This window comes from Aptenodytes patagonicus, chromosome Z, assembly GCF_965638725.1.
Source record: "Aptenodytes patagonicus chromosome Z, bAptPat1.pri.cur, whole genome shotgun sequence".
Taxonomy (NCBI): Eukaryota; Metazoa; Chordata; class Aves; order Sphenisciformes; family Spheniscidae; genus Aptenodytes; species Aptenodytes patagonicus.
In genome coordinates, this window is record NC_134982.1 from 74403368 (window position 1) to 74426024 (window position 22657).

General features: G+C 40.9%; 1 long non-coding RNA gene across 1 annotated transcript in view; it reads right to left on the reverse strand.

Moving 5' to 3' along the window:
* Positions 1–617: 617 nt before the first annotated feature.
* Positions 618–22657, reverse strand: part of LOC143172659 (uncharacterized) — a 51317-nt gene continuing 29277 nt past the window's right edge. Inside the window, exons 2-3 of the long non-coding RNA XR_012997383.1 lie at positions 9521–9728; positions 618–1560 (exon numbers count right to left, since the gene is read on the reverse strand). This is a non-coding gene — a long non-coding RNA (uncharacterized LOC143172659). The remainder of the gene's footprint in view (positions 1561–9520; positions 9729–22657) is intronic.

Genomic DNA, 22657 nt, shown 5'->3' on the forward strand with positions numbered 1-22657 from the left:
CAAAATGTAGTGATATTTAGGGAAAATGCCTCGGGGGGGGTGTGTCATTATTTTGTATCTTCTTCCAAAGAGCTTTTACTAGATTTGATGTACTGGGGCAAGCAGCACTTTTGTTTTCCTCTCCTAATAGACTAGCTGTTTTCTTTCTCATTTTTAAAAATATTATTTATATTTCAGTAGCTGCCTGATAGGAGGACAGCCAGAGAGATATTTTGCCTCTAGTCCTATAAGAGGCTTTTACTACCTTTTTGTAGAGAACACTGGATATTTGTAAATTTCCCATGGGGCAGCTTGCTTGCGTAGTCTGGAATTGCATTAACATTCAGCTTTCCTGGCCTGCTTGCAGCTTGTCAGCTGTGTATGTAGTTACACCTCGAGCCACTGTAGGACCATTTGGCTGTAGTCTTGTGACACAAAGAGGTGGTGGCTGTTGTCTCCATCCAGGTTTGAAAGTATCTGGATGAGTCTGGTGAATATGCTGGGATCACTTGATATGGTGGGGCAGTCTGGGGAAAGTAGCAGTATGGAAGCATGCCCCCCCCCCCCCCCCCAGCTTTCCAAGTTTCTTTGCATTACGGAGCTAAGAAATGCTTTAGTTGTGTGCAGCTCATTTTCACTGGTGCCTGTGAGCTGGTACTTAAGTTGTCATGTTGCTGTGGGGTGGTTATGAAGCACAGTTTCATGATCACCCACACTGCCTTCACCTCTACTCCTAGAGACACTGAGTCTCAGCAAGAGATTGGGGAATGGGGAGATACCTCAGCTTCAGCTGGTGCTTCCAGGACTTTCCAGTACCTATGCATGAGTAGCTCTGGGCTCCTCTCATGGGACAGTCGGACTTTTCCAACATACAGTTGCTGTCACACACAGCCTCCTGTGAGTAACACTTCTGCCTTGTACTCTTCAGCCTAGACACCCTTCCCAGACCTTAGGGGCTGGTAAGTTAACTGGACTACTGCTGTGGTACAAGGGCAGGAGGTCTCCAGTGCTGCAGAGGGTTCTTCTGCAGAGGACGGTTACGCAGAATTCCATAATTCATTCTGGGACTGTCTCATCCGTTTAGTCTTGAGTTTGGATGAGCACCTGTTTCCCGGTCTTCCAGGACCCAGCTAGCCCACCCCTCCTTCTACACTGCTACTGACTAGTAAGAATAAATCTGCAGGTGATGAATGGAGGAGCCAGTGATGCAAGTACCTGGCCAGTCATGGCTCTTCAGAGTGCTTAGATGTCCTACATCACATGCAAATGTGCTTAATCTTCCCCTCAGCTGCAGGTGGCATCTGACTGTGTGTACTTTGCTTTCCTGCAGCCAGCAGCCTGTCATCTGTGCAGGCACTGTTCTTCCTAACAAGCAACAGAACCTACAGCCAGAATGTGCAGATACACAGGTGCACAGAGGGGAGAAAAGTTAAACAGAAAGATTTTCATTTGTGTGCATTGCATAGACTCCAATGCACAGTGCTGTGTGGCCATGTGCAGTCCATACATGTCTCTTCAAGCAGCGCCTTGTTGCAGGGACTCAGCAGTGTCTGAACAGTTACAGGGTGACTTGGCTGAGTCCTGGAAGAAAAAACAGCAAAGAACACTGGTCAGGTTTTGTCCCGTGATTGCAGATGGCCTTTACATTCTTCACCTATTTCACCGCTTTTTTACTGGTAAAGCATACTCTTGCCTATATTTGACCTCCTTGCTGTCTCGTTTGGCTTTTGTATTTTCAGTGCAAAGACAGCTTCTCAGGACAGGGGAGCTGTTCAGGAAGACATCTCAGTGTCCAGTGCATTTGCACACTAAACTTTGAAGAGTCTTCTGCAAAGGTGAATCAAGGAGAAATTAGAAAAGAGGACAGGCTTTGTCCTCATCGCACACTCTGAATGACTTTGTCACTGTCCCCCACAAAGATCAATGTCAATACTTGGACTGTTAGTGCCCTTGCTGTTGGCTTTTCATAGTGTGGTTCTGCTGTAAAAGATGTTTCTTTCGATTGTGAGAGTTGCCTGTTTGAGTCCCAGGGTAATCACAGCCTCCTCAGCCCAGCCCTGACACTTTGGGGGAGCAGAGGGTGTCACAGATGCATTGCTGCACCAGAGTGGCTGTGTGCAAGAAATCACCTGCCTCCCTGCCACTTGGTTTCTCAGAGACATTAAAAAAATGTATCTTACAGCTGAAGGGAAGAACAACGGATCTCCTCCTGTGCTGGCTTTCTGAGCTTTTCTCTCCCGATCAAATATTTTTTCCCAATGAAATACCAAAGTTTTGCTTTGGAGGATGAAGTGGCAGAACATTGTAGCAAGGTGTCTTGTCCTGTGTGAGACTGTGATGTTAATGACCAAATACAACTGGTATGGACAATTAAGGGGTATCTGTCAAAGTCTCTGGGCAGACACTCTTCTCTTGACCTTGCTTGTCTTTCAAAGAACCAGTGTAAGGTTCGGCTCACCTGGCTGTTGTTAGGTGCCTGGCTTCAGAGTGGAGCAGGAGACAGCATCCCCTTAGCCCAGGGTTTGCATGGCTTTCAGAGCTGCTGTCATTGCAGGGACTGGATTGTCACTCATGGCACGTGCAAGCATTTTTACTTGGATAGCTATAAGGACATTCAGCTGGATGCTGAATGATGGAACATGCAAAGACAGACAGACAGATGACTTGTGCGAGTAAGTACTAGAAAAGGATAAACTTACAAATAGTATAAGTTGAGTGAACTATTCCATTACACAATTCTGTCTGAAACTGACATGAATTACTTGAAGCTACTGCCATCATACTCTGTTTAAGAAATTTTTACTTGAGAATTTTAAAAATATATTTGGAGCGAGTTACCTTTCAATGTTCAGCTCTTTAGACTGCTGCTTGGATTACATAATGCAGTTTGAGCTACATTGAAACTAATGTTTTGATGCATGAAAATTGGAAAATGTAAAAAGAGCTTCGGCTTTTGTTTGTCCCGCTGAATAAAGACATGTAATTCTGTCTTTGTGCAACTGTGGAGCAAATAATTGGGCACCTGCCAATACACAAAAGGGAACAAACCCAGTATTGCTATTTTACATTGGCCAGAAACAATCTTGCATTGGTAACAGCTATGCTGCATTTTAAATTGATTAAACAGAAGTGGACCTATGCAGAATTAGGAAATGTTTTTGTGATTATGTCTTTTGTAATACCTAAGTAAACTCATGATTTGTCACTGCACCTTCCTGCACAACTTTTACATGTTCTACTCCTAAAAACTTTATTTTTAAACTTAAGGGTACAAGAGTTTAACTACCTAAATGGTCTGCAGAACTTCTTCTTCCAAGGAACTAATGCTTATTGCTCCAGAAAACCAAAACATTTCAGAAAATGTGTGCTTTAAACACAAAAGAAATGTCTGTCCTTATAAATAAATGAAGGGTGCTCTCACTTAAGTAAGTGCTGAACTGTTTTGTTGGACTGGGACTCTAAATGCTAGTTTCTCTGAATTATTTGTTTAAGTTTCATCATGTCACCACAACTGTTCTACTTTCATTTGTTACTGGATACGATGCAATTGGCAACTTAACAACGACAGGCACTTCTGTTAGATTACAGAAAAGATATCAGGTCTTTCCACGGTTTGTGATGTCCCAAGGGAACAGGAGTTTTAAATCTGTTTGGTCAAGTGACTAATTAGGCTAATTGATTTTAAAAAAAAAAACAAACAGAAGCTTTCAGTCAGGAGAAAGACATGTGTGGAACAGAGCAAGTTCAAAATTACAGCTTATGTGTCACAGAAGGGAGTGGGTATTGATCCCATGCCAGATGTACTGAATAGGCAGGCACGTATCTTTGTCTCAACTAGAACATCAGACAGAAGATTGTGGAAGTAAGTGTACAATTTTACCAAAAGCTGTAACTAGTCCTCAGGCAGTAGCCAGAAATGAAGGCTTTGAAAACCCATGGGAAAATAATTCCAATTCCTTAGACTGGTAAGGTTGATACAGGATTCTTTAACTATATTCACTTATAAATGATTTTTCTCTAAGGAGCTTGCCTTCCCATTTTTTCAAATGTTGTACAGAAAAGTAAAGTATAGCTTCTACTCTCCATTTGAATAGAGCCACAACATAATCAATTTTAATGAATAAGATACTTGGCTAGCAAAAGGTACATTAATCTTAAGAATTTATGTTTGTGCAAAAATTTATAAATTGCATTTACCGTATGCCCATTAAATAGTTTGTCTTTTGTTAGAAATAATTCCAAAGATTTGCCAGAATATTAAAACGGTGTGTCATTCTGGTAAGGCTTCTGCACAGCGCATTCAAGGACTTTCATCGTTCTACAGGATAAAGTACAATTCATCAAAACTTGAACTTCTAAACCAATATATATTTATTCAGTTAATTTGAGAGGGGAAATGCAATTTACATTTCTATTAATCAGTTAATCTGCCTTCTAAATAAAATGATGAAAAAATGTAGTGTGCAACTGGGTTGTTTTTTTTTTTTTAATTCAGACATTAGGTTTAAATCTGTGAATGGAATAATAAACCACTGTGCTGCTTCTGAAACAGGTTAACATACAGTGCTCATAAAACTGTGAAGAACACAACCATCTCTCTTGTCACTCTCAGAATTACTTATTTGACAGGGAGGAGATGTACCTGATGAAAACAGTTTTATTTCAGTAGATTTCTGATTGCAAATCTATACTCATGATTCTATTTCCAATTAAGGGCCTAATCACCAGTGACAATCCGTGAGAATATTTCTGTCTGATACCTGGAGTTTAGGACCTGATGCAACTCAGAAAACTGAATCCTTGCACATAAAATACCTAAACTTTCTTTAACGAGTGAGGAACTGAGGAACGGCAGAACAAAAGAGTGCAGAAGGATTCCCCTAAGCACAAGCCCCTGTCAGCAGTCAGTTTTTCAGAGAGTAAGTGCCTTCCAGTGATCCTCCTGGCAATTGCTTAGCAGCCAATGGGAAAATACCTGAACTGTCTTTGTTGTAAGTAGTACAGGTGAAGGCTTACCTTGCATTTATCAACATAGTTAATAAATTTAACCTGTTCTCATTCAGCATTAAGACAGCTCAAATGCTGCTGGCTTTGATTGAGATTATAGAAACATAGAATCATTTAGGTTGGAAAAGACCTCTAAGATCATTGAGTCCAACCGTAAACCTAACACTACCAAGTCCACCACTAAACCATGTCCCTAAGAGCCACATCTACTCGTCTTTTAAATACCTCCAGGGATAGGGACTCAACCACTGCCCTGGGCAGCCTCTTCCAATGTTTCACCACTCTTTCAGTAAAGAAATTTTTCCTCACATCCAATCTAAACCTCCCCTGGCACAACTTGAGGCCATTTCCTCTCGTCCTATCGCTTGTTACTTGGGAGAAGAGACCAACACCCACCTCGCTACAACCTCCTTTCAGGGAGTTGTAGAGAGCGATGAGGTCTCCCCTCAGCCTCCTTTTCTCCAGGCTAAACAACCCCAGTTCCCTCAGCCGCTCCTCATAAGACTTGTTCTCCAGACCCTTCACCAGCTCTGTTGCCCTTCTCTGGACACGCTCCAGCACCTCAACGTCCTTCTTGTAGTGAGGGGCCCAAAACTGAACACAGTATTTGAGGTGCGGCCTCACCAGTGCCGAGTACAGGGGCACGATCACTTCCCTACTCCTGCTGGCCACACTATTGCTGATACAGGCCAGGATGCCATTGGCCTTCTTGGCCACCTGGGCACACTGCTGGCTCATGTTCAGCTGGCTGTCAACCAACACCCCCAGGTCCTTTTCCGCCAGGCAGCTTTCCAGCCACTCTTCCCCAAGCCTGTAGCGCTGCATGGGGTTGTTGTGGCCAAAGTGCAGGACCTGGCACTTGGCCTTGTTGAACTTCATACAATTGGCCTCGGCCCATTGATCCAACCTGTCCAAATCCCTCTGTAGATCTTTCCTACCCTCGAGCAGACCAACACTCCCACCCAACTTGGTGTCGTCTGCAAACTGACTGAGGGTGCACTCGATCCCCTCATCCAGATCATTGATAAAGATATTAAACAGAACTGGCCCCAATACTGAGCCCTGGGGAACACCACTTGTGTTAAATCCCCAACTGGTTTTAACTCCATGCACCACAATCCTTTGGGCCCAACCACCCAGTAAGCTTTTTACGCAGCGAAGAGTACACCTGTCCAAGCCATGAGCAGCCAGTTTCTCCAGGAGAATGCTGTGGGAGACGGTGTCAAAGGCCTTACTGAAGTCCAGGTAGACCACATCCACAGCCTTTCCCTCATCCACTAGGAGGGTCATCTTGTCATAGAAGGAGATCAGGTTAGTCAAGCAGGACCTGCCTTTTATAAACCCATGCTGACCGGGCCTGATCACCTGGTTCTCCTATATGTGCCACATGATGGCACTCAAGATGATCTGCTCCATAACTTTCCCTGGCACTGAACTCAGGCTGACAGGCCTGTGGTTTCCCATATCCTCCTTCTGGCCCTTCTTGTAGATGGGCGTCACATTTGCTAGCTTCCAGTCAACTGGGATCTCCCCGGTTAGCCAGGACTGCTGACAAATTATTGAAAGTGGCTTGGTGAACACTTCTGCCAGCTCCCTCAGTACCACTGGGTGGATCCCATCCAGTCCTATAGATTTGTGTGTGTCTAAGTGGTGTAGCAGGTGACTAACCATTTCCCCTTGGATTATCATAGGATCATAGAATGGTTTGGGTTGGAAGGGACCTTAAAGATCATCTAGTTCCAACCCCCTTGCCAGGAGCAGGGACACCTTCCACTAGATCAGGTTGCGCAAAGCCTCACCCAGCCTGGCCTTGAACACTTCCACGGAGGGGGCATCCACAGCTTCTCTGGGCAACCTGTTCCAGTGTCTCACCACCCTCACAGTAAAGAATTTCTTCCAAATATGTAATATAAATCTACTCTCAGTTTAAAACTGTCACCCCTCATACTGTCACTATACTCCCTGATAAAGAGTCCTTCCCCATCTTTTCTGTAGGCCCCCTTTAAGCACTGGAAGGCTCCTATAAGGTCTCCCCAGAGCCTTCTCTTCTCTAGGTGAAACAACCCCAACACTCTCAGACTGTCCTCATACGGGAGGTGCTCCCACCCCCTGATCATCTTCATGGCCCTCCTCTGGACCCACTCAAGCAGGTCCACGTTTTTCTTATGCTGGAGCCCCCAGAGCTGAACATAGTACTCCAGGTGGGGTCTCATGGGAGCTGAGTAGAGGGGGAGAATCACCTCCCTCGACCTGCTGGCCACGCTTCTTTGGATGCAGCCCAGGAGATGGTTGGCTTTCTGGGCTGCGAGCGCACATTGCCAGCTCACATTTAGTTTTTCATCCACCAATAGCCCCAAGTCCTTCTCTGGAGGGCTGCTCTCAATCCACTCATCACCCAGCTGGTATCCATGTTTGGGATTGCCCCGACCCAGGTGCAGGACATTACACTTGGTCTTGTTGAACTTCATGAGGTTCACAAAGGCCCACCTCTCTAGCCTGTCAAGGTCCCTCTGGATGATACCCCTTCCCTCTAGAGTATCAACCACACTACTCAGCTTGGTGTCATCCGCAAACTTGCTGAGGGTGCACTCAATCCCACTGCCCATGTCCCCAACAAAGATGTTAAATAATACTGGTCCCAGTACAGACCCCTGAGGGACACCACCGGTCACTGGTCTCCACCTGGATACTGAGCCATTGATCACAACTCTTTGTGCGACCATCCAGCCAATTCCTTATCCACTAAGTGGTCCACTTGTCAAATCCACGTCTCTCCATTTTAGAGACAATGATGTTGCGCGGGACAGCATCAAATGCATTGAACAAGTCCAGGTAGATGACGTCAGTTGCTCTTCCTTTATCCACCAATGCTGTAACCCCATTGTTGAAAGCCATCAAACTTATCAGGCACAATTTGTCCTTAGTGAAGCCACGTTGGCTGTCACCAGTCACCTCTTTGTTTTCCATGTGCCTTAGCATAGTTTCCAGGAGGATCTGCTCCATGATCTTGCCAGGCACAGAGGTGAGACTGACCAACCTGTAGTTCCCCAGGTGTCCTGGTTTCAGCAGGGATAGAGTTAATTTCCTTCCTAGTAGCTGGTACAGTGCTGTGGTTTGGATTTAGGGTGAGAACAATGTTGGTAACACACCGATGTTTTAGTTGTTGCTAGGTAGTGTTTACACTAGTCAAGGACTTTTCAGCTTCCCATGCTCTACCGACTGAGAAGGCTGGAGGTGCACAAGAAGCTGGGAGGGGCACAGCCAGGACAGCTGACCCCAACTGGCCAAAGGGATATTCCATACTATGTGACGTCACACTCAGTATATAAAGCTGGGGGAAGATGAAGGAAGGGGGGGACGTTCGGAGTGATGGTGTTTGTCTTCCCAAGTAACTGTTATTCATGATGAAGCCCTGCTTTCCTGGAGATGGCTGAACACCTGCCTGCCCATGGGGAGCAGTGAATGAATTCCTTGTTTTGCTTTGCTTGCATGCGTGGCTTTTGCTTTACCTATTAAACTCAACCCAGGAGTTTTCTCACTTTTACCCTTCTGATTCTCTCCCCCATCCCACCGGGGGGGAGTAAGCGAGCAGCTGTGTGGTGCTTAGTTGCCGGCTGAGGTTAAACCACAACACCAGGTCTTCCTTTTTTCCCTTTTTAAAAGTGGGGGTTATGTTTCCCCTTTTCCAGTCACTGGGAATGTGGCAGTCCAGTCTGCCATGACTTTTCAAATGTGATGGATAGTGACTTAGCAACTTCATCTGCCAGTTCCTTCAGGACCCTCGGATGCATCTCATCAGGTCCCATGGACTTGTGCATATTCAGGTTCCCTAGACGGTTTGAACCAGATCTTCTCCTATGTTGGGCAGTACTTCATTCTCCCAGTCCCTGCCTTTGGATTCTGTGAGGTGGGCGACGTGGCTAGAGCCCTTGCCGGTGAAGACTGAGGCACAAAAGTTGTTGAATACCTCAGCCTTCTTCATGCTGGTTGTAGCCAGGTCTCCCGTTTCACTCATCGGTGGGGGATACAGTTTCTTTCATCTTCCTTTGTTGTTCTATGTACCTGAAGAAACCCTTGTTATTTTTCACATCCCTAGCCAAGTTCAGCTCCAGCTGTGCCTTGGCTTTCCTGATCCCCTCCCTGCACTCTCGGGCCATATCCCTGTAATCTCCCCAGGTTGTATATCCCTGTCTCCACTGCCTATGCATTTTGTTTTTGTGTTTTAGTTTGGCTAAGAGGTCATGACTTAGCCAAGCTGGCCTCCTGCCTCCCCTGCCCGACTTCCTGCACATTGGGACTGAGAGCTCTTGTGCCTTAAGAAAAATGTCTTTAAACATCTCCCAGCTCTCATCTGCTCCTCTGCCTCTGAGGGCAGTTTCCCAATGGATCCCATGCACTAGCACCCTAAACAGCCAAAAGTTTGCCTTTCTGAGGTTTGGGGTCCTGACTCTACTTTTTATCTGTCCTGTAGCCCTCAAGATTGAGAATTCCACCAGGGCATGATCACTGCAGCTCAGGCTACCTCCAGTCTTACCTCTCCAATAAGTTCGTCCACATTAGTGAGCAACAGGTCCAGCAGTGCCTCTCCTCTGGTTGGGCTCCATCATCTGTACTAGGAAGTTGTCCTCAATGCACGCCATTAGTTTCCTGGACAGCTTGCAGTTCACTGTTCCACTTTTCCAGCAGATCTCTGGGTGGCTGAAATCCCCTCTCAGGATCAGGCCCTGCGAGCATGATGTTTCCTGCAGTTGAAGAAATAACTCTTCATCAACCTCCTCTTCTTGATCGGGTGGCTTGTAGTAAACACCAACTACAAAGTTTCTTTTGTTGGCTTGGTCTCTTAATTTTCACCCATAAGCTCTCAACCTGTGCATTGCTGTTCTTCAAAGATAGCTCTGTGCAATCAATCCCATTTTTTGACATAGAGGGCAGCTCCCCCACCTCTCCTTCCTTGCCTGTCCCTTCTGAATAGTTTCTAGCCATCAATCACAGCATGGGGGCTTCATTCTGCTCCCCGTCTCTGTCTTCCAGCTCAGCGGGCAGGGTACCCCAAGAACAATTGGTCTTACTGTTGAAGATTGAGGCAAAGAAGGCATTAAGTACCTCAACCTTTTCCTTATCCTTTCTCACTCTGTTTCCCCCTGCATCCAATAAAGGATGGAGATTCTCCTTAGCCCTCCTTTTGTTAATATATTTATAGAAACATTTTTTATTGTCTTTTACGGCAGTAGCCAGATTAAGTTCTATTTGGGCTTTGGCCCTTCTAATTTACTCCCTGCATAGCCCCACATCTTTTTAGTCCTCCTGAGCTGCCTGCACCTCCTACTTTTTTTTCCTGAGTTCCAGCCAAAGCTCTCTGTTCAGCTAGGCAGGTTCTTCCCCGCCAGCTCATCTTTCGGCGCATGGGGACGGTCTGCTCCTGTGTTTTTGAGATTTCCTTCTTGAAGAATGTCCAGCCTTCCTGGACTCCTTTGCCCTTCAGGACTTCCTCCCAAGAGACTCTGTCAACCAGGCCTCTAAACAGGCCAAAGTCTGCCCTCCAGAAGTCCACAGAACTTTAATGAAACCACCATAGGAGTAGATATGATTTTGTCAGCAGTCCTGTGAAGGACCATTCCTAATGGCAGCAATGGGTTCAATCTCTAATTCTGTCTGTCTGACACTCTTAACTTACTTACTCCATATTTTTATACTTTCTTCTTCATTGCCTATTTCATATGCACTTCCCTCAGATTTTAATGCAATCTCTTATAGGTAAAAGGGCTGAAGAAGTGCTGTTGCTGAGGGTTTTCTCTTCCCTTGGACAAGTTTCATGACTATGAACTACAGAATTAATTTTTTTTGTCTGTAGAAGAACTATTTTTATCCATAGTAATAAGATTAATAATTAAAAAGAAATAGGACTGTTAAGGTTTGCAGCAGTCAAGAGTGGCATGCTGACCTTTTGAAGAAATACCTAACTTAAATTTGCAGGAAAAAAATAAAAATAAAAATCAGAGCACCATGCAGCTCCTTCAAATAAGAGGTTTCTTATAGCAAACAAGGTAAACAGTTGTGGCATAAAAGTAAAAATATTTAATTTTACATATTATTCCTTTCTTAACTGGCTGAAGGTAGATATTTGATCCTCATGAAAGGAAAATATTTTTTGAAACAGGGAGTGAAGCAGAGTTACATAATCTGTCAGTTCTTTGAATTTGTCCTTTCAAACGAAAGCTTTTGCTCTTCATAATGTAGGAAGCAGCTTTGTAAAATTCAAAAGTACATATATAGGTTTATATGTCCGAGATATATGCATTCTTATAATAACAAATCTTGAGTCTGAGTAGCATGAATTTAAAATAGAAAAATGAATCTAGAACTGTTTAACACTGCTGTGCTAATCCATAATTGGGTGTATAGTATTGCTTCTCTACAAACATGCAATTATGAACTGCAAACTGCAAACATTCCTGCAAGATGAAAACTACAAAATACCAAAAAGTATGCATAGCTAGGTACAGATCGGGTAATGTAAAAGCTAAAAAAATTCTCTTAGAAAAATGGTCTAAAAATGTTCTAAATAACCATTTAAATAAGTCTACACTAGCTTTCAAGTCTGTGTGTGTACAATGCCATGGTGACAGATGTCTCATCTGTTAAAGAGTCTCAGGTGCAGTGCCATTGATAAGTGATTATAGTTGAATTACAGTATTGCTTAGTGACGTCTTCCTTTGCTACTCTTGTACAAGCTGAAAATATTTTCCATGTTTCCTACACGACTGACAACTGTGTCCACTTTTAGGACCCCCAGCATTGCCTTTGGTAGGTGTAGGTGTTGGCCTATGTCTCTCTCACGTGGTAATCAGTGACAAATCTCTACCGATCCTAGTAACTACGGTGATTCTCTGCAGGAGGAACAGGGCACAACTAATTCCTCTGCCCTAAGTCCCATATCAAGTCATATTCCCTGAGCAGTTCTACCATGACTGCAACCTTCTTCTGCATTGCTACATGGCATTCAGATTTATCACTTCTAATGCTGTTCTACATTAACTGGAGAATTGAAAGCATCTGCTTAAAATCTTGCTGTAGCTACAAAATACCTGGTGGTGATAAGAGTAGCATGTGTTCAGTGTTGTGCTTGTTTAGGGCTTTTGCCTTGAGAAAACTATAAAAGCTCAATATCTTTGAAAGTTCTAATTTAATTACACTTTGCATAAAGAAATTGTCTCAAATGCTTATATGCTAATCTCCTCCTCAATGTCAGTAGCACTATTATTTTTTTTAATTAGCTACTGTATGTAAAATTGCTTATTTGCAAGTCTCTTTATTTGTTTCCAGGTTCCCCTGTATCTGACAAGCAGGTCATGTTTTGTTGCTTATATTTTCGTTTTGGGTTTTTTTTTTAAAGTAAAATGTGTTCTTTCAAGCTTTAATTTTTCCTCATATGATGTGAAAATTAACAAAGCACAGAAAGTATATGTATATTGTGTATTGTATTTGCTGAAAGTTTAAATTCTTGCTTAAATCTAAACTATTACTGAAACCTTAAATAATATAAAACCAGTGTGAACATATAATCTATTAAAAATATACTTGTTGCTTTATATTACCAGCTCAGAGACAATACACTTCATCAGACAGCTGAACCCCTAGATGAGAAAACTGGCAAAACCAAATCTTGTATGGGTATCCCTGCCAACAGTTGTGTAGCTGTCATCTGTTATCTAAGAATAGCAGTCTGATACAGTTGATAAGATTGTGTGTGACTATAATTATCATTTCACTAAGTGTTTGAACTGAAGAAAAACTGTTAATGGAAAAGCAAAGTGACTAAACAGTGTCAGGATGATGTACATAGTGGAAGGAAAGCTGTATCTACTGGAGTTGTCATATAGGAAATGATTACATGTTGGATAAGTTTAGATATTTACATAGCCTATTTCATTTTTTTGGACACCTCTCTCAGGGTCTTTTGTTCTAGATAAATAATATTGTGCTTTAAGAGGATTTTGCATTTGTCTATTGCACCATTTGTTCCTGGAAGAAGAGAAGTGCAGGTAATGAAGGTAAGTCAGGCTGCACAAGCTAACTGGTATTGATCTCAGAATACACCCTCAGGCGAACAGAATGGATCAAAACTACAATCAGCCCAGGGACTCTGATATATGCACTACCATAATTTGCAGCTTGAGGAGAAAAGCAGAAATTAACATCTCCACTTTCTCATCTGCAAAAGAAAGATAGCACTTTTATATGCCTACTTCTCTAGGGATGTTGCTGATGGATAATGATAGTATAATTAATTTGCAGCAGTGTACGTTGTGTGGTATAATTTTTTTTCAGGGGTTTCTATAAAATATCAGTCTGCCTCTTCTTCATACAAAAAGCTAATAAGTAGCTAATAAGACCACATTATGTGACTCTTCATATGAACAGTCAACTGAAGCTGCAGGCTTGCACAGAAACTTCTATCGCAAGATTCAGGGCTAGTTGTCACAGCCTTGAGAGTTGTGAGTCTCTTCTATGCTTTAAAGTGAAAGAGAGGGGAAAATAATTTTAACATAATAAAGTATATTCAGTATCACATGATCATCTTAGAAAGTGGTGCACAAATATTCTTTCATTAGAGGATGTTTTTTCTTTAGCAAATCTCTTGTATTACACTTAATCATTAATAATTAATTAATTATTCATTAATGATAAAGCAAAAGTGCCATTTACTGTATTCAAAGGCCTATCTGAGTAAACATCTTCCAGAGATGTTCTATGCCTATACTTCTTAATCCATGTTTTATATTAAAAGGTGTACTGAAGCGTTAAAACTGGAATCTTAAAATGAACCACAGTTTGTTTTAAGAACTGTGATTGTAGTAAGAAATTCTTGTCAGGAGGCAGAAGTAAGAATTAATTATCTGTGCTTGGCAGAGATTCAAAATGACAAAATTGCCATAGCAAAAGGGGGGATTTTAGCATCCTCACACATAGACATTAGTCTTTGCAAAGCCATACTTCAAAAAAGAAGACTAATATGTCTTCATGCATTAAAGGAGGTGCATACTGAACCAGTAAGAATGATGTAGATCCATGGCCTTGATGTCATCAGGGTTGTGGAGTTAAAGATTACTGCATTTTTTTCCTAGCACTTTTCTGTAATTTTATGTAGGGTTTCTATCCTTGCTTTGGTTAAGTCTATTATTTGTAGGAAGTTGAAAATTTTTATGGTGATCAGATCCCTTAAGACAGTTTTAATGGGATATAAGCATGTGACAGTGGCAAAACGTCTGGCTCAGGCTACTCTCCTGAGGCTGTTATGAAACACTCAGAGTCTGAATTAATTTCTACCACACAGTTATTCAGCTGGGCCACTTCTTATCCTACACCTGGCAGTAAAAACTCAACATCTATAGAATGCTGATATATCTGCATCTATAGATGCTTCCAAATTAACAATACTTCATAGCAATTCAGTCTTTAATTATTTTAGATAGGGAAGAAGGCAAGGAATCTTAGCGAAAGACTGCTAGATGTTCACCTAAACATGATGAAAGACTGAGTGAAGTAACATGAAATGCTAATTTTGAAAAATTGCTTTCATAAACAGTGGGTTGCCTCCATTTTCAGGTAAAACCTTAGAGGTGAGTTGCCCTTTGTATAGGTTTTAAGTGAAGGCAAAAGTGCTAAACTGCATATATCTACTTTCTGCTTTCTCATCTTCAGTTCGGTTTCTGCTACGTAGGCTCTGGGCTCAAAAATCTACTGAAGTCAAGGCTGTGGCCATGTGCACATGCACACACGTTACCTATGCTTCAGGAAATCTTCTTGCAGTGACTTAAATGTCTGTCTGGTTTTGTTTGGATATTGATGTCTTGTGAAAACTTAACGTTGTTATCAGTTTGTGGCTATTTGTCTGCAGAATATGCAAATGGAGCACTCAGCTGTAAAACTGGACAGTATCAGGGTTCCCCAGTCTGAATGCAAGAAAATTTATGTAACAACACTGAAACGCAGTGCACTAGTATACAGCTCAGAGACAAGTGGTCTCCTAAATTCAAAACTATTATGCGTGACATGATATACTGCTCTGTGTGTTCTACAAATCCATCTTTCATTCACAAGTACGTTTGTATAGCTGGAGCACAGAAGGAAGTCATGAACTTGTAAATTCAAGTCCCACTGTATGATGCAGAAGAGTGGAGAAAAATTTTTTTTAAACTAATCCAGACCTCATGTGTTGCCTTGACTATCACGATTAATTCCTTGGTGTCACAGTACCCATGTATAAAATAATTGTCCCCTTCTTCAGAGGGATGCTAGACTGAATTCATTACAGGAGGCATTTACCTAGAACACCTGTGAGTGTGCCCTTTAATGAAATGAAAACTGGATAATATCTGCTTAAAATTCTGCTGAGGGTCAGGAGATGCCCTCTGCAACTTAGGCTCCTTATATCAAGCTGAAAGAATGATGCAAAAATTCTTGAGATTCTATTCAAAACGCCATCCACAAGAATTGCAATTTACTTTTTTAGCCTCAACCATTAATTAGCTTTTTTCCCTCAGAGTGTTATATGCACTGGGTGAAAGCTTAACATTTAGAACAATACTGTGCAAAAGTGAGCTTTTCACAGTCAGAGGTTTAAGATTTGAGGTACTGCCCTTTTGAAAACACTGCTATAGTATGTCACACTGGCCTAAGTAGAAAAAAAAGACATAAAAAAATAACATACCCCTTACGTATTACATGGCAAGTAACTGCATTTCTGAAAATGATAAGCAAGAGCAGGGATGACTTGGTTTTGATGGACTGAAAAGCTGTAGTGTCATATAGCACTCGTCTGTTGTAGCTGAAATTCAGGCTGAGCCAGCTAGAATTCCTCCTCTTTACACGTATATGAACACATCTTTTGCACCTTCCTCTTGAAAGGATGAATGATGCTCTTCATCTCCATAGTGGTCAGTTTTGCAGATGGGGATGGAGCCATGACCTCGCTCTTTCCTTTGATGTCCTCAGACTCAGACTAGACCTCAGCACTGTACCGAAGTAAAGATGCCAATGTTCATTCACATCCTGAAACACCCACATAGAACCACAAGAAACAGTGAAACTCTGTGATTTCTACATTTTGGCCAGCTTCTTACTGTATCTGTGTTTGTTCAATGGATAGGTAAGTGATCTTTTCAGATTGTTGAAATGTAGCCTCTAAAATATGATTTACTGAAGATTGACATGCTGGTTCACATCCATTGTGCTTTGAAATACAACTGGCAGGCACAGAAAATTTTCAGACTAGCGGTAAAATTATTATTTCTTTACCTACCAACATTGCAAAGTCAGGAGGATTAATTCTGGTTCAAACATCACCATCCATAGCAAAGATTTTTGTGGCTGTAACTAAGGTAATAACATTGATGATGTGTAGCCACAACAGAGACCAATATGTCTCCCAAGCCTCTGCTCTTAAAATCTTGCACAGAAGTAGTTTGAATTTGCTTGTGTCAGGGAAATAAGCATGACTAAATGCAAAGTATTGCTGTGCTGCCTTGCTTCTTAACCATCTAGGGCCTCCTGTGTGTAATGCTGCATGTAACAGATTCAAAATGAAGGCCACATGGAAAACTTTAACAGCTTCGAGATTTGTCCCTTTTGTAGGTAACTTGTTTTGTAATATGCTTCTTTACCATGCAATTCTGGCATAAAACTCAATATGGCTTCTATTGCCTTGATTATTATTAATACTTGCTTCTCATAGCTTTTACTCTCTTATATGAGGAAAAGCCATCCTGAAAGAGTGTATCAAAAACGTTTAAATTATTTAAAAATGCAAGTAACTGTTGTCCTTTCTATCCACAAACTGTATTTTTAACTTAGCCCTTCTTTTTTTTTTTAATAATGTTGTTTTTTTATACAATTCATTAACATGGGGCCTCACTGAAAAAAAGTAGCAAAGCAAAACTGCAAAACGTACAGGGTTCTCTCCTGTGCTATGCTGTAGTAAGATAAAAGCTGCACAAACTTAGGGCTCTTAGAGTCAATATAAATGATTGTTCTAGAGGAATTCCTATGAACCTTTCCTCAAAGTCACAGAACTGAAATAAAAGAAGTGTTTGAGTCATTTCTGTGCTTTTGCTGTGATAGATCCCTTTTCAGATAGTGGTAAGTCAGTCCTGCTAGATATAGTTTCTCCCGTGCTCCTCAAAAGAACTTTTTGATAAGCCACAGCTTGTGATTTTGGGGTTTTGGGTTGGTGGCTTGGGTTTTTTTTGAATGGATGACATCGCAGATACTGTCTCACTTTTCAGAACGTTTTCAAATGGAGGATTTGGCCCCACAACCTTTACTTCTCATCTTCTGCAGTCTCCTTTCCTCCAGTGCAGACTGATACTACTTTATTCAGTCTGCCTGTCAGGCATAAAGAATGGAGATTTCTGTCAAAAGCTTGTTAGAGGCTGATCTGTCAAGGAGTATTGCTTGCTTCCTTGGTTACGATTTTAGTGGTATTTACCACATAGTTTACTTCATGTAATTTCCTTTTAAAAGAAATCCTGTACTCAGCTGAGCTCCTGTGAGGCAGGCGGAGGACCAATGATTTTGCAAACTTCTTGGTCAGGTGCTCACCCACCTACCCAAGCCCTGGTTGTGCCCAGTGTTTCCGTTCATGCTGTAACTGTGCGTGTGTTTGTGTGTACGTGTGTGTGAGTGTTAAAAGTGTATTGCTGCCTGATTGTTTTGAAGTGAAAGCAAACTATAAGGTAGTACGCTAATTCAAACTCATGGTTATAAATCACTGGTTTCTTGGCAAATGAGCAAGAAGATGAAGCAACTCTGTGAAGACAAGTATGCATAAAAATGAATGTACAGCAATTTAAATTGCTTGGTTATCCCTTGACTGAGCAGAATCATTTCAGTTAAAATAGAAAAAACTCAACCGGAAGATGATTTGTTTTGATCAAATACGGAAAAAGCAAATAAAATGGTTGAAATTAGATCTAGTGCCATTCAAAGCCAGTATCAGTGAATATAAATATCCTTTTTTAAACTTAACAAAAAAAAATCATATTTGGGGGAAAAAAAATATTTAATATTGAAATTTCAAAGTGTGAGTTTTCTCATATTAAAGGTGTCACTTGATTACAAAGTAACACAAGTTAATCAAAAAGATTTCAGAATTGGAACACTTGGAGAACAGAGAATTTTTTTCCAGAGGAAAAAAACAGCTATTAACATCTCCTAGAAGTGCTGCGTCCTTCCAATAAAACCATAATAACATCTTATTGTACCCAGTTTTTGAAAGTTTAAAGTTAGTGACTTGGGAGTATTGTACTGGCAACTTAATTTGGTTTTACCTTTTCATGATCATTGCAGCAAGCCCCGCATTTCCTTACATTCATTTTAAAACCCTAAGTTAACAGTATTGCTGTAATGTAGGTAAAGTATTTTTCTCAAAAACTAAATGTCTACTTCTCCACAAATGTCATAACTTTACATATGTGTTCTCCAAATGTTAACAAAGAAGCAGTTTCTGCAATATCGAAACTCTCTCCCGGCCAGAGAGTAGATTGTCTAGTCACTACATTTTTAGCTCTATTCTTTCTTTATTGCTGTGATGAAAATGCCAAAAAGCAATGTTTCATGCTGTAGTTAAGAAATATGCAAGCTTACAGTCAAACCACTGTTCCCATAGCAAAAGGCTCTGGTATCACTGTCAGTATATCTCTGAGCAGGTGGAGGACTGCAAGCATCCAGTGGGTACATTTGTCAGTGCAGACTTTTTCAGCTCTACTGTTTCCAGAACTTCATGTAGATGTGGTGTTAAAGAACAGATGATATCCTGAACTAATACTTAGTCTTTATTAAACTACATGCAGCTAGGAAGAAACAAACCTCTTCTTCTCTCAACTACTCAACAAAGCAGAAGTACTGGTAAAGAACTGAAGTATGCCACTTGACATGATTCCACCTTATTTTTCCAAGGACTGGGCATCCACTATGCAATCTTATTAGCATTGTATGGAATAGAATGGGATTTTTAATGTAAATATCATACCAAAAGATTTACAGCGGGCAGAATGGCCTTGTTCCAGATTTTTGTTCTATCTGCGTTTATTGAGAGAGGATAGTACAAGTCCCAGTGTACAGATCTTCAATCCAAAAAGATAGGGCATACATAACTGTTACTGAGTTCAATGATAGAAAAAAACAGGAATTAAATAACAAGTGTCATTGAAGCAGAGGATTTTTTTTTAGTGGTCAAATGGATTTACAAGACAGCAGTATGCCTGCAGCCTCTGAAAATGACAGATAAAATATTAATTAAAAAAATGCCCTTCTAAAACACTTGAAATTGTTGTCACATCTCAGAAAAGTTAAAAATAAACTTCTGTTCTCTTATCTTCCAAGTATTGTTTTGAATTTTGTTTATAAGCTTTCAAACCCTACTTAAAGAAGTTTCAAAATACCTGGTGTGATAGCCAATTATTTTTTCCAGAAATCCAAGGGCTTGCCAACATGAATATGTCAGTGTGTGGTAGTTTGCACTCTGAATTTACAGGCTTGCACTACACTAAAGCACTAAAGACAACCTTAATTTGCAGGAAGACTGTGGCTAAGAACAAAGCATGGTGCAGTGTGAAGCTGGAGTCAACACCCTTTTGGAGTGCAACAAGGAGGAGCTCCTGGAGCTCAGTGCAGAACGCTGTAAATTCATGAGTAATCAATCACACTGGTGAGTAACACCACGTAGCAGAGCGAGCTCCTGTGTCACATGGTGGCTGCTGACACTGGGACTCTATACAGTTTACATTCTGCTTTCTTCTCTTTTCAAATGCTGGTGTCTTGTTAAAATTATCCTTTTTTTTCCTCTACCCAAATTCAGCAGTTTAAACGTAGCAGTATAAGTGCTCCTCTGCCTTTTTTTGAGAATGTGGGTAGCTCAGTACCTATTCCCACTTCTGTCTTGGCCCCGTTTTCAATCAGCTCTAAAATTCAAGTCTGCATATGCTGTTTTGCAAAGATGCTCTACGTGTTTCTACACGGACCAAGAGCAGAGGAGCACTGAGGCAGTATTCCCTGCAAGTTATTCAGCTCTGTTAAAAAGCTGATGGCTTTAACTCCGCCTGGGCTAACAAGACTGTACTGCTTCTGAGACCTACAGTACTGTTCTCTGCCACAGATATTTATTGGCTCATTAGGAGCTTGCTCTGAAGCCTCAGCATGTGCTGTGTAACATAGCATAGGCATCTTTTCAGAGTCTGCCACAGAACAGAATCGCTAAAATGCAGTAAGGAAATACTGGGAAACCCCAGTTTTTTCCCATTAGCTTTCCCTTTGGCATGACAGTGGTGAAATGATGTAAAGAAGTTTAACTGCAGCCTTTCTTTGTTTTCAAGTTCTTTAGAAAGTGCAGTCTTACTACAAGGAACTGTGACCTTGGTTTTGCTATTCAATTCAGTAGAGATATGATAAAATCTGCTTTTGTACCAGACTCTCTCTAGTGTCATGTCTCTCAAGAGCTCTCCTTATGCAATAATATGTTTTTCAGTGAATGGAAGGCGATGTTGAGCTCCTAATGTCTTCTAACATGGGCCTGCTTGCAAACCCATTTGCAAAGCAAATATTTGTGGGTAACCCATTGCTATGGGTTGTGGTAAGAGGTAATATGCACTAATACTACTCGTCCAGGAACTTCTTCCAAAGTTTGTGCTGAATGGCTCCACTACATCTTTGGTCCTTCATTGCATTTAACAACTCTTCTACCACACGTAATTAAGAAACATCATTCAGGTAAAGTCTACAGAGAAGTCATGCAAGTAATGGCAAATAAGAATTAACTCCATTATCTAATAGAAAATACCAGATCATATATTTTTTTTAGAATGTCCTTACTTGAAGAAAATAATTATTTTTCCCCCAGAAAATTAAAGTTAAGAAAGCAGAAAAATAAATGGAAAATTAGCAGACAATGCAGCAGACACTGTTTTCATGGCTCTTCAGAGCCTAAGATATCAACTGTTTTTCTGAAGACCTCATACCTTTTAATGTTAAACTTCTTAAAAAAAGACAACTAGATTTTTAAAGGCTAAAGTCTGTTAAGACACAGAAGCTCACATTCAGACCCAGAAACAGAGTCCCTAACTTCTGCCGTGCTTATAGCTTTTGATAAAGTGTTCAGTGGTTAATAATGTGTACAGTTACAAATATCCATATTAGGTTTTTTCCCTAAATTTTAGCTTTTGTTTCTAGATTCTAAATCATTTCTATCTCTCCTTTCTGTATCTGTATTCTCACACTCTTTTAGAAATGAGGTCTTGGACCACAGAACTAGGAGGAAAGATTCTACCATTCATACTTTTCCACCTCTAACTCCTATCAGAAAAAAACCCTGAATTCTTCCCAGCAATTCAGGTATTGCTGTTGACAAGAACAGGAAAGTCTAGAAAGTGCTAACAAGCGTCTTGGGTTTAGATGCTTATTATTAGCCCTGTACTTGTATTAGTAAAATATAACTAGAAACTGAAATTAGTTGATCCTAAAATGCTGGAATTTTATCAGTGTTCTGTATGATGCTGCCCTAAAACTCCAGTATCGTATACAACAGCGGTTTTTGGTGTTATGATACGGATGTGGGTGTTACTGACATATGAACATTCTCTCTTCAGCAGAATATATACTGGCACATATACAGATTTGAAAATACAGAAAAATAATGCTTGCAAATCATACTGAGATCAATAACCTAAATGGTAAAACATGATGGACACTGTGTTTTTGAAGGATCATGCCATTAGTAAACCGAAGACCTTATTCAAAATCCTGTAAGGCTTCAATCATTCAACCACTGTAGTACAGATTAGACATTTAATCTGCCTAAGGAAAAAATAGGTTTAACTTTTGCCTAGAACTTCAGACTTTTTGTAGAAGCTTGCCTATCTTTCTCAGAAACTGCGAGTCCAACTTCTGCTAGGATAGCATGCAATTCATAGTGAAGACTTTTTATCATATTTTGCAAAGCAAATGGTGATAACTACTCTATTTTTTATATTAATTGGTCAGAAAGGGATGTAGAATCATAGAATCATTAAGGTTGGAAAAGACCTCTAAGATCATCGAGTCCAACTGTCAATCCAATACCACCATGCCCACTAAACCATGTCCCTAAGTGCCTCATCTACATGTCTTTCAAATATTTCCAGGGATGGTGACTCCACCACTTCCCTGGGCAGCCTGTTCCAATGTTTCACCACTCTTTCAGTAAAGACATTTTTTCTTACATCCAATCTAAACCTCCCTGGCGCAACTTGAGGCCATTTCCTCTCGTCCTAGTTACTTGGGAGAATGTACCTGGTTTATACTTTTTAAGATATAGCTCTTTAGCTGTTTTGGGCTACATGCATGTGAAAACTTAGTTCAAGGCCAAGTTACAACTTCTGTAACTTTGAAGTTACAGAATCTTCTTGCTTATGACCACTTATTTCAGTTTTCTGGATCAATTTATGCACTAGTGTATGACTTGTCTTGCCATATACCTCACTGAAAAAAACAGCAGGAGTGGAAACAGTGCATGCAGCACATACAGACACTCATTATGGAAAACAAGATTTAGTATCACTAGGAACTGGAATATGACTAAAACTATCCCTGCCCCAAACCAGTATATTTTCTCTTTATGTAGCTTACCTTGCTTTTTACT